Below are 12,226 nucleotides of genomic sequence, written 5' to 3' on the forward strand. Positions count from 1 at the left end.
AAACACGGGCCACGGTCGGCGAGCAGCATCTGCAGGGACGTGTTTACGATGACGACCGTGTTTACGAGTGTGGCTGTAGTGCACTGTTGTGGTTTGGTCTAGCTGTCGCAGCGTCCGCATGTAGCGCTTGCTGCTATTGTTGTTCTGCATTCGTCTCCGCACGCAGACCAACTGTAGTACACCGTGTTACCAGACGTCTGTGATAGTGTAGTGTTGTAGGAACTGTGACCATGGTGTATACGAACTCTGAAAAGGCGGAGATGATACTCATCTATGGAGAGTGTCGACGAAATGCAGCTGAAGCCTGCAGGGTGTATGCAGAACGGTACCCGGACAGAGAGCATCCAACGTGCCGCACATTGCAAAACATCTACCGCCAACTGTATGCAACAGGTATGGTCGTAGCACGGAAACGGGTCCGTAAGAGGCCCGTCACAGGAGAAGCGGGTGCAGTTGGTGTGTTAGCTGCTGTTGCCATGAACCCACACATGAGTACACGGGACATTGCGAGAGCCGGTGGACTGAGTCAAAGTAGTGTCATGCGCATACTGCATCGTCACCGCTTTCACCCGTTTCGTGTGTCGCTACATCAGCAATTACATGGTGATGACTTTAATCATCGAGTGCAATTCTGTCAATGGGCATTAACAGAGAATGCGTTGCAGTTCTACCTGTTTACCGATGAAGCGGGTTTCACAAACCACGGGGCAGTGAATCTACGGAACATGCATTACTGGTCCGTGGACAATCCTCGCTGGCTCAGACAGGTAGAGCGACAGCGACCGTTGACTGTAAATGTATGGTGCAGAATCATTGGCGACCACCTTATTGCTCCTCACTTCATTGCAGGGGCCCAAACAGCTGCAACATACATCGCTTTTCTACAGAATGATCTGCCAACGTTGCTCGAAAATGTCCCACTGGAAACGCGTCGACGTATGTGGTATCAGCATGATGGTGCACCTGCACATTCCGCAATTAACACTAGGCTGACCCTTGACAGGATGTTCGATGGGCGTTTCATAGGACGTGGAGGACGCATAAATTGGCCAGCCCGTTCTCCTGATCTTACACCTCTGGACTTCTTTCTGTGGGGTACGTTAAAGGAGAATGTGTACCGTGATGTGCCTGCAACCCCAGAGGATATGAAACAACGTATTGTGGCAGCCAGCGGCGACATTACACCAGATGTACTGCGGCGTGAACGACATTCATTACGCCAGAGATTGCAATTGTGTGCAGCAAATGATGGCCACCACATTGAACATCAATTGGCCTGACATGTCGGGACGCACTCTATTCCACTCCGTAATTGAAAACGGAAACCACGTGTGTACGTGTACCTCACCCCTCATTGTAATGTACATGTGCGTCAGTGAAAGAGACCAATAAAAAGGTGTTAGCATGTGGACGTAATGTGCTGTTCCAGTCTCTTCTGTACCTAAGGTCCATCACCGTTCCCTTTGGATCTCTACATAATTCGGTGCTCTCCGATACACACGATCGAACAGCGGAGGAGTGGTACTCAAGCGTCAACTTTAGGTTACAATATCTCCGGATGTAATTAACATTTTACAATGCAACAAACGGCACTGATTACGTATTTGTTTATATGTTCAGATGTGCTAACAAAACTAACGGGGTTCCATTTAAAAAACGTAGGTTTGTGTTAAAAAACATACTTCCGTCCATTTATTATGGTTTGTATTAACCAATTACACTAGCCCCTCTCCTCACGTTCGGTCTGTGGAATCGATTCGTCAGTATTTGATGTGGTTTACGAAATATATCCAGCGGTAATGTTAGGTGACTCACCCTGTAAGGTTCATTGGCGTGTTGAGCGCAAATGTATACCCAGTAAGACGAATAAGTTGTGAAAGATTCTCATACACCGCCATGTTCTGTGAAAGGCCGAATGCACGACTTTGTCGTAGACACTCCGTTTTCTTTGTTATTCATTCCACTCCCACCACATTATCGTGTGGTGCGCAAGCTTCGGACACTTTGCTGCTCTTCAGCCTATCGAAGTTAGGCCAGTATAGCTTTTATGGGAGAAAGAATAAAATGACAGGTTTCAAAAAAATAAAACCCATAGCGTCTCTACATAAACACATGTACATTGAAGTTGATGATGGTGCTATGGTGAAGATAAGGCTCGAGCTTCTGGAAAGTCACTGGCAGTCAGTTCCCAATAACTACTACGAGGGTAATACAGTATGATGCAGGTGCCAGCCAGAAAGGGTGTATGTATTCAAGGTGTTGGAGTGGGCTGGGAAGTATGATTGACAAGTTGATGTGGGTAGAGGGAGGTGTCAGGGAGGGATTACAGTGGCCAGGAGGCTGGAAGCGGGATCATCTACATATTGAAGAGGCATATACGCTAGGATTATAGCTGGTTGGAGGAGTAAGTGTCTACATACTATTCTGGAACAGGAAGAACCAACCAGCTGAAGTTCCGCTCGAATAGGATACATAAGGGTGGCAAGTGGAGGGTGGATATGACATGTTGGTATAGGCGCACCAGAAGCCCAGGTATCCAGAGGATAGGCGAGAAATATTGCTTTTGTTCCCCACGTTTATGGAACGTTTACAATTTGTGACAAAGTCTGAGGAACTTCAGAAGAGAGGAAAATGTAATCGGCTGGCAGAGGTTGCGTCTGAGACGGCAAATATGATACAGAGTGCAAGGTGTTCTAAGACTGTAAGGAATGGTAAATTTTTGAGATTGCTTTTGGAAAGACGAAGGAAGAAAGAAGATCAGGGGTTAACGTCCTGTTGGTGAAACAGCTATTACAGCATAACCCAGAATTGGGAAGAACGGGGAAGCAGGACAACTGAGTCCATCCATAGGAACCGTCGTGTCATTCACCTTAAGCTGTGTAGGGACATCGAAGAGAAACTAAATATGGTCGAAAATCAAGTTTGGAGCCAACAGCTTACCACAGCATCGCCTCATTCAGTGGGTTTTACCCAAGTACAGAGGATGGCTGAATGATGGAATCCCCACATTGTCGAGTTTCCTGTCTTCTTAATTTGAGTTTGTTGTAAGCTGAGGATGCGTGATTATTCCAAGATATGAGAAAGTGAGAATCCTCTGCCCATGTCAGCAGAGAGGAATGGAGCAGCAGGTCCACCGCCTTACTGCGAGCGCTTATCTTCCTCCACGTAATTGGGCACTGTCCTTGCATTGTGAGAGAACTGTGACTCGGAGTTATCTGTTGAGTGCACGTGACTGTAATGGATGCGTTAAGAGCTTAACATCCACATCCGATACAGACGTTGTTGTGTCATGCTTTTAATAAATTTACAAGCAGATAAATGAAACAGTCAATGATCAGAACGCCTTATTGTTTGGAAAGCAATACACTTATCTTTAGCTCCTCGTGGCTGTGGCTGTGTGAGCACGTGTGGTATTAATTGGGGTCCAAATACACAGGAGCTGCTGAAAACACTGAGCGGCATTACAGTGCAAGTCTCCACATGATGAGCACTGAACGTTTACTACAACTGTGCCAAATATGTGTCTGTTGTTGGCCCTCCACTCTCTGTACGTGCATGCTTGGCCTAGGCTTGACTGAGTGACGTTACGCCGACACTGCACTCTGAAGGCAGAAATTCGTTGCTTCTTTGCAGTCGTCATGGAACTGTTGATACCCTCGTAGACAGAACAGAAGTCAGGCTGGACTCTGGCAGAACTCGTACCAGGCACTGGCAGAGCTGGAAATACTTGTCGTGTGTGGCGCCTCGAAGCTACAGGAGGAGTGGCTTACTACTTCTTTCTCATAGGCGGTGGCGATGCTGCTTAGGTGTACAGCATCTCTACGGTAGTCGATTGTCGATTTGCTGCAGGCGAGTATCGTCGACACCACATGTGTCACCTTCAACAGTGTCACAAGCATCAGTGTATCATGATACACTGAGGAGAGGTAATGTAATGCAGAACACTGACACGAGGTCTGGTGATGAGAAACCTTATGCTTCAATTCCCCCTCCCATTACTGGGGAAATACCAGCAATGCAAATTTCTTCCATCACCTGGATTCGAACCAGCTTACCTTTGAAGAGAGTACCACCACACAGTCATGTTTATGTGTGCCATGGTGGAAGTTAGGGAGAGAGAAATGATTGGTGGTATTTATTGTAATAATTCCTTGGGTTTTTAACGTAAGTGATTTTGATGTAGCAGAGGCTACACCAAGAGGTGAAGTTATCGAGGCAGATGGAGATACGTTGTTGAGTAAGATTTACAGTAACAGAAGAAGCATGGTGTGCCAGACAAGGAGCTATACAGTAAACATAATTCATTGGGACACCTGGCACTTGCCAGTTTCCTCCCAGAGATCCGAATGTGCGACTATTGCGGAATATTTCGCCAATGGAGCAGTCATCATACCACTTTTCAATTATAGGCCAAATGTCCTGTGGACGGACACCAGTGGTTCCCATTACCTTCTGCATTCTCATGCCTTTGAGCACTGCTGACTCTTCAGGGTTTTAGGAGCAGGGGAAGAAAGTTCCTTGAAGCTCTATCCGCCCATCCATCATTACTGATGGTTTTTATTCTAAATTTAAGCAGTAGCGAGGTTTGAGACTGGGTCCCATGACGTTTTGATTAGTATACAAATACACTACCCTCAAATCATAAGTGAGCCGTGGGATATAAACTTGCATACAGTATGATATCACACAACTTGACTAGAGCTAGTAGGAAATAAGAGTTTTTTAAGGAGATCGAAAGTAATGGAGTCATGAGCAGCCTCTCATAAGAATTTCCTGAAATTGTAAGACGTCGTGGTCTCCTTCATTGCTTACATATTCCGCCCTCACAATCATATTCTGCACATCAAGACGCTTCATTCGAGCCCAAACTCGATAAGATAAAGTCAGTATTGTATGAATTCATGTAAACGATATGCAGATAACTAATAAATCGCAAGTGCGCACCGTGGTTGAAATACTCGAGGCTGGCGTACACACATACATTCCAGACACGACGGTCACAGGAGCTTTTAGCTCGAGAGAGGCAACTGCACCCCAGGAAGCCGGTCCCAAGCTATCTACGTCGGCCAGTGACCGCCTGTAGAGCAGACAGCGTTTGCCCGAGTGAAAGGACGACCCCGTGTTCGGCTTAAAAGCAAATTCCGCTACATTGTGTGGTAGCGGCCAGCCTACGCATTCTTTACACATAGCACGCAGTTTCAGAGATTTTCACAGGGAGACAGCAAACGCCAGACACCGATACTACAGATTTCCGGATTGGTCGCCTTAAACAAAACGTGATTCTCCCGTTTTAGAAGAGCAATGCTGACTGGCAGACGATATTTCTGACGCCTTGAGCTGAAGGAGTACTGGAACAGATCGAAAGATATACCCCTTCACGACGGGTGTGCAGAGGGGCTGTTCTGTTGACGCTCTTGGAGCGAGAACACGTAACGAGAGCGTGCGCGCTCGTACATGTACTCAAAGAGCGAGGAACAAGTCTGTCCTCAGTACTTCACTGGGAGAGCACCTCTGTCGCTCGCCAATAGACTAGGGGTGAATAGGAGTCCTTGACTTCATCAAGGCGTAGGGAGACTTTGATTGGCGAAGGTCAATCCAGATAGAACGAGAGTTATCTTATTTGTCGGCAGCGAGTGGTGCAGACAGCAGTCATCACAGCTACAGCTCTTGCGACCCCCACATTTCCTCCACAACAGTACCCTTCACTGCATATCACACGTGACAGCCTCGACTGTACCTAGCAACATTCTAACCGATAATTATTCAAGTCTAGTAGGTGCAGCTCTCAGCCATTCTCCCAAGTCAATAACAATCTTAAACTTTGTATAGAAATTTCATTTGCGAATCCTATCCTTGAGAGGTAACTTCACATTCTGAAAAGAACCCGCAAATAACGTGTTCAATTCATAACTAAAAGTGCTATTGTGATTTCTCAGAATGTTTGCAAAATAAATAATAATTTTCGTTACTTTCATGTTTTTCTTACTCTAACTAGCACTACTCCAGTACGCAAGAATCCCACTAGTTACGTAATAAATTTTGTGAATTTTTGTGTCATATCCTTACAGTGGACGACTCCAGAAGGTATTTATTGCTGAAAGTTTTTCAGGCATTTCTCTTTAGAACGTTAGGAGTGTCCGTCTGACTTCTGTAGTAGTGTGGGGGTGGAAATTGCATCTTGCAGGGGCCAAAGGGTGAAGGGTACATCTCAGATTAATCTGTTGCGCAGAATGACAGAATAGCACCAACCCACACGCTCACAAAATGTGTGACTTTATAGTCTTGTGTCGTAAATACTATATTAAATTCGTTTTGTGGTGTTATAGACAGGTATTTTAAACTGGGACCAAGAGATATGATGGTCGTATTTATGTAACATTGTATGTACCGAATTGTCGAGCAGTCATTAGATACAGTGAGTATATCTTTAAGATATGAACACTGAGTCTGGCTTGTTGAGGTTGTTTGGTAACGTGAGGTTTTTATGGGTGAGAGGAGAATGAATCCTTTTTCAATAGATTGTTCAGTTTATGGAAAATGTGGCAGTGTTTTTGTTCATGTGTACCACCAATCCCAGGGTTTCTGATGTGCAGAATGAGGTGCTGGTATCAGGATATCTCACAAGCACCCATTGGCAATACCATCTGATTGTATGTTGTATCAATTATCTGTGCTTTGTAGAGTGTAGAGTGACTGGGACTGTGTTACGTGACTGTAACAATTTTCATTAAAGTGTAGTTGTAGCATTGAGATAACATGTGACTGATGAAGATCTCGTTGGAGCTGATGGAACAGACATATGGATGGAATGCTATGCTGCTGCTTTGTCTTGATGTTTTATGCGGCGAAACAAGGTTAGGTATAGGTTCTAAGCTGATGTTTTGGTGTGGCTGAAGATAAAGTTGGATTGCTTTTTGGAACAGGTGACTTGGATGTTAAAATGGAAAGTGGCTGTGGCTGTTATCGTCATCTGTTGGACGATATGTGGACGTTGAAGGAGAGTGAATGTTGTGGAAAGCAGTGGTTCTAAACTGGATGTCTTTCATGTTAGGGATGCGATACAAGAAACTGTTGAGATGATGACGGTGAGCAAGACTGACGGTGTAGAAAACTGTGGATCTGAACTCAATATCTTTGATGCTGAGGATGCAATGCATGTAGTTATTGGGATGCGGAATGTAAGTTTAGTGTCGTGAATAATGCGTTTACTTTATATTTATTAGATCATTCGAATTGAGGCTGTGTAGATGATGCAATTGTGCAAGGATTGTACATTTGGCACAGTTAACATGGGAGGTTTTACGAACTTCCAGTATGCTGCAGTAGTTTGGGTCAGCAACGTCTGGTAATCAGTGAACGAAAAACCGTTCCAAGGTTTTGTTCATTCGATGAGTTATCTCTATGCACTGTAAATGTTCATTGCACGTTTTTGACATCTTCGGAAATGCCATTTTCGACTATGTTATAGTGATTTGAAAATGGGTCTCGGTCCGAAACAAATCATCGAATGAATAAAAAATAAAAATTTGCATCTTGGACTGGTCTTGTTTGTAATTGGGATAGGCCAGGTGGTTCTGCGATACTGGGTCAGATAGTCGTCACACAGGAAGTATTTTTGACATCTGTAGCCTTGGATTTGCGATTTAGTTGATTTTACACATTGGCAGCGACAGCAAATCAGGGCTCAGTTCCTGATACGTTGGACTGTTGTGGGTAAGCATCTAGTTCTGCTGGACAGTGATGCGTAAAACAGCCGACAGTAAAGCACCACGGTTTTAATAGTGGCGAGGGCAACTCTTTCAGACAGGGCTGTTGTAGCAGCCTGCTGGATGTCGCAAGCCATCTCCAACATCGCCACGTGCTCCGAAGAGATTCACACCCGTTTCTTCTTTCCCTCCCCCCCCCCCCCCATCTCGAGCGAACTGCCACGATCTCTCCGATCTCTCGGGATTATCATGACAACTTTCCCCTGAAGATATCTTCAATGTCGGGCTTAAAGTTAGCTTCCAGACAAACGGCTAGTTGTCCACAACTCTGTAAGCTCTTGCGCTGCTCATTCTTTAATATCTTGTCGCTACTCGCGAGGAATAGAAACATCAACTTCAGCTCACACGTTTGTTCTCTATGTCCATTACAGTTTCAGTCATATTATAGACTTGCTACCGAGTGCAGCTGAGTCTAGAAAAAGATGGGGAAAGAGTCTGCTTGTTTAGTAACTTGCTAACAATGCGTATTTCCGTTTATGTGCCACTATTATTCTTATGAGTGTCTGCAGTAAATTATCGGCTGCAGCAGAAATTTTGTAAAGGCCGTTCTTCGCAGTATTACAGTCCCTGGTTCTAATATACGCATATTCTTACGATAACTTACTTCTTTATCTGTTGTAACCCTTTTCGACCACATTAGTTTCTTAATTAGTCGGTTTACTACCAATTAAAACCCTGCAAGTTCGATTGCCTGAAGCGGTCAAGAGTGACAACAGCAAGCATAAATAATTTTTCCGCTGAGGGAGCACAAGCTCACTGTCTCCCCTTCCTCTCATTTAAATGGAGTTACCCCCTACCGAACAAGAAGCTATCAGACAGTTACAAAGAAAGAAATGGACGATTACAGCTCGTTTCATGTGTGGTGCACGATCGATAGATGATCGAGTAAGAGATAAAGTCCAGCAACGAGACTAAAATAATAAATTTAAAGAATATAGTGAATCGAACAAATAGAGTTGTTTAGCAGACAGGTGCGATAGCTGAAAATGCAGTGTTTCCTCAGTCCTACTAGAGTTCATAGGATTAACACTTCTAAGGATAATATTAACAGTGTATTTCGTACAATTAAGTCTTCAGTTACAAATGGAAATATTATTCGTCAAAGGAAATTAGTAAATACGAACAGTATCATGCCAGGATCATAGATGAGAAATGTAGAACACTACACCAGTTACAGTATTGACAAAACCTTAGCTTGTCTGTAGCCGTTAAGTTGCAGAAACCATTCGCCATTTTTAAAACAAGCTGTAGACTAGGTCTGAAAAAAAAAACTACGTGTACAGAATTTTAGAGCGTTTATAGAAGATAAGAAGGAACGCTTTTTTATATGAGGCACGTGTCGCACATGTATGAAGGTCTTATCTGCACTGGCGTTCAGAGACGTTGTTCAAAGTGCTGTGGGATGGGCCCTGTTTTAGAGGTGTTGCGTGCCTCCTACGGGAGGGAGACGAGTTGTGCAGTGTACCAGACACTGGCAGACACCCCAGGTGAGGTGGTCGCCTGTTAGCCTGAGGCTGCAAACATTATTTGTGAGACACACCACTTGTTTCGAGTGTGTTGCACAATCGTTAGCACCCAGCTGGCACTTGAGTAACGTCTCCAAAACATCACACAGCCTCTGTACATCGCTGGCGTCCAAACCTTCATGGGCCACAAGCAGGTGGGGGTACAACTTTGACCTTTGTGTTACATAAACTTTGTTCTTTTTAATCTTCGGTAAACAATCCAAAATTTTGTGTACGTAGTCTTTTTTTAGTCCTTCCATAATGAAGAAGTCAATAATACATCGAAATGAAGTAGTTAGCTTGTCATAGATCCAGACGGAGAGTTGCCGAGGAATCTAAACAGTGACTTTGGAAAGAGCACCAGAGATTATCTTGCGTGGCATGCCAAATCACGCAAGAGCTAAAACTACAAATTCAGAAGGATATTTGAATGTCATTCCTCGAACAACTGATCAGTTGTCAGCGCATAACCATGAAGTGGCCAGGTCCCAGTATTAAACTTACCTACAATCTTGAAATCATCTCCGTAGACTGAATCGATGTACTCAGGTGCATGGTACCAGTAGACACGATGGAAGGCGTACAGATCGTCAGCGAGGCTGAACATTTGCGACGCCTCTGGCTGGCGCTTCTTGCACAGCGCACTGAAGTCGTCGTGAAAGGAGAGGTTCCACGGCTGATAGCGCAGCAGGCGTACACTCAACAGCGGCCGCCTGTAGCACACAAGGTGCGAGGTTAAAAGTTAAAAACCTAGCACGTATAGTTTATGCAAGAACGTACAAGTATCCATAAATGTGTGTGAAATTTTATGGGACTTAACTGCTAAGGTCATCAGTCCCTAAGCTTACACACTACTTAATCTATATTATCCTAAGGACACACACACACACACACACACACACACACACACACACACACACAGACAGACAGACACCCATGCCCGAGGGAAGGCTCGCACCTCCGCCGGGACCAGCCGCGCACCCCATGACTGCAGCGCCTGAGACCGCTCGGCTAATCCCGCGCGGCTAAAAGTATCCAGAACGGATTTCCACTCAGCAGTGGATGAGAAACTTCCTGGCAGATGAGTACTGTGTGCCAGACTGGGACACAAACCTGGAACTTTTTCATTCTTTAAAGGATGCATAGTAACACAGCAAACAATCGCAAATCCGTTGGTCTTCTTAGCATTTTAGCGCATCGAGATTTCATCTTTAGATTTCGGAGCACTTGAGTGAGACACCGATTGTAACTATTTCTTGCAGGTCATCCACTCCGTTCTGTGCTGCTATATCGTTTTAACTGGTTTCAGACACATCAAACCGCAGAACTGCAGAGCTTGTCGCAGAATACCTCTTTTCTTTAAAGAAGAATTTCGTATGCATTGCAAGAGAGTGAACATGTGGTATTTATGTTAAGGATATGAATGACTTGTTCAAATTTTGTTATAGATGATTTTAGACGCTGACATGTAGACATGTCTGTCATGAGCTGAAGCAAAATCTTCCACATTACCAGTTGAAAATGGCTCAAAAGGCCGAAACTGCAATAGTAAAACAATTTTTAAAGTCAATGGTGAATATGACGTCCTTAAAAAGATAGACTTAGAGCTGGGCAGGCAGGAACCGAGAGCCGCCGTCACAGCCTTACGTCCGCCAGTAGCTCAGCCGCTCCCTTCCAGCCGTCACAGAAGCTCCCCTGCATGGCTGGCGGGACCAGCGCTCCCGGAAGGATGGGCACTGCAGTGACCAGAGGCCTCGGGAGTTGCTTCCTGGGCGAATCCTCACTCTGCAGTGGAGAGTGCAGTCACTTGAAACGTCGGGGATCCGACACACAGCTCTGACCTGCCAGGGAGTTTCCTATCTGCATTAGGTGATGTGACATCTGCGATAATTTTCCGTAAAGACTGTATGACAGCTGAAAGCAGAACTCCCACAGGAAGAAGAGCTCTATGGACAAACGTGAATGTACCGTCAAGCAGGTGCACTTATTCAGTCCCTTTCAGCTAATCCAACGGCTAAGGACAGCGCCATACGATGACTTAAGCTATTTCAAATCCGTCTTTGCAAGTACCAATCATGTGTTTTTATTTCACAATAAGTGTTTTGTTTTACTCATTATCAGTTGTGGCATTTTTATAATGTTTCTGCTTACATCCGGCAGTGTGCATCCCACCATCTCACACTTGTATGCTTGACGTGCAGAAGTACATGTCTGCTGACGTAAAACTTGACAAAATGACGCTTCACTATTGCATACAAATATTTGTTTATTTGGCTCTGAAGCATTCGCTCGGTCTCGTTTCGTGAATGGTTGGTGCGGGTCTCTCGTTTGGCAGTGGAAATTATCATACAGAAATTGTTGGCCGTAAAACTTTGTCCTAAGGTCAGTGTTCCGTATATCGATTCGATGCATCTGTGTCAGGTACATGTTGTGATGAGAATGGAGCCCTCAGAATCGGTTATGAGACAATTTTTTCCTGATTAATCTACGACTGCATTCCCTATAGCCCATCAACGATGGAAAGTTTCCATACTGACAGATACAATGCAGAACAATCAGTACTCCCTGTACTCCTTGTAGTATGGTCCTTGGTTATCACTGTTACTTGACAACGACATTGTCAATTAAAGCATGAAGCTGCATCATAATGAGTTCCGTGTGATGTCTGGGTCCCCAGTTTGACCGGAAAGCAGTCCCTCCCATAAGACATGTGGTGCCATGGTGCTAAGGCTCGCAAATCATTTCCACGCTACGTACACCAGCACGCTGTTCTGCTTGGAGGTACAGTACCACACCTACTCCACTGACAAGCTGGGACTCAGAACCCGTGCCGTGATTAAAGTCATCATTTCTGCGCCCCAGATGCAGGATGTACGTGCACACTGACAATGATCTGAATAAACATTATACGGAGATTTGGTTGGGGAAGAATTTCGATAAAGGGCTGTTTTTAAC

The sequence above is a fragment of the Schistocerca americana genome, chromosome 11, assembly GCF_021461395.2.
Source record: "Schistocerca americana isolate TAMUIC-IGC-003095 chromosome 11, iqSchAmer2.1, whole genome shotgun sequence".
In the NCBI taxonomy this organism is placed as follows: domain Eukaryota; kingdom Metazoa; phylum Arthropoda; class Insecta; order Orthoptera; family Acrididae; genus Schistocerca; species Schistocerca americana.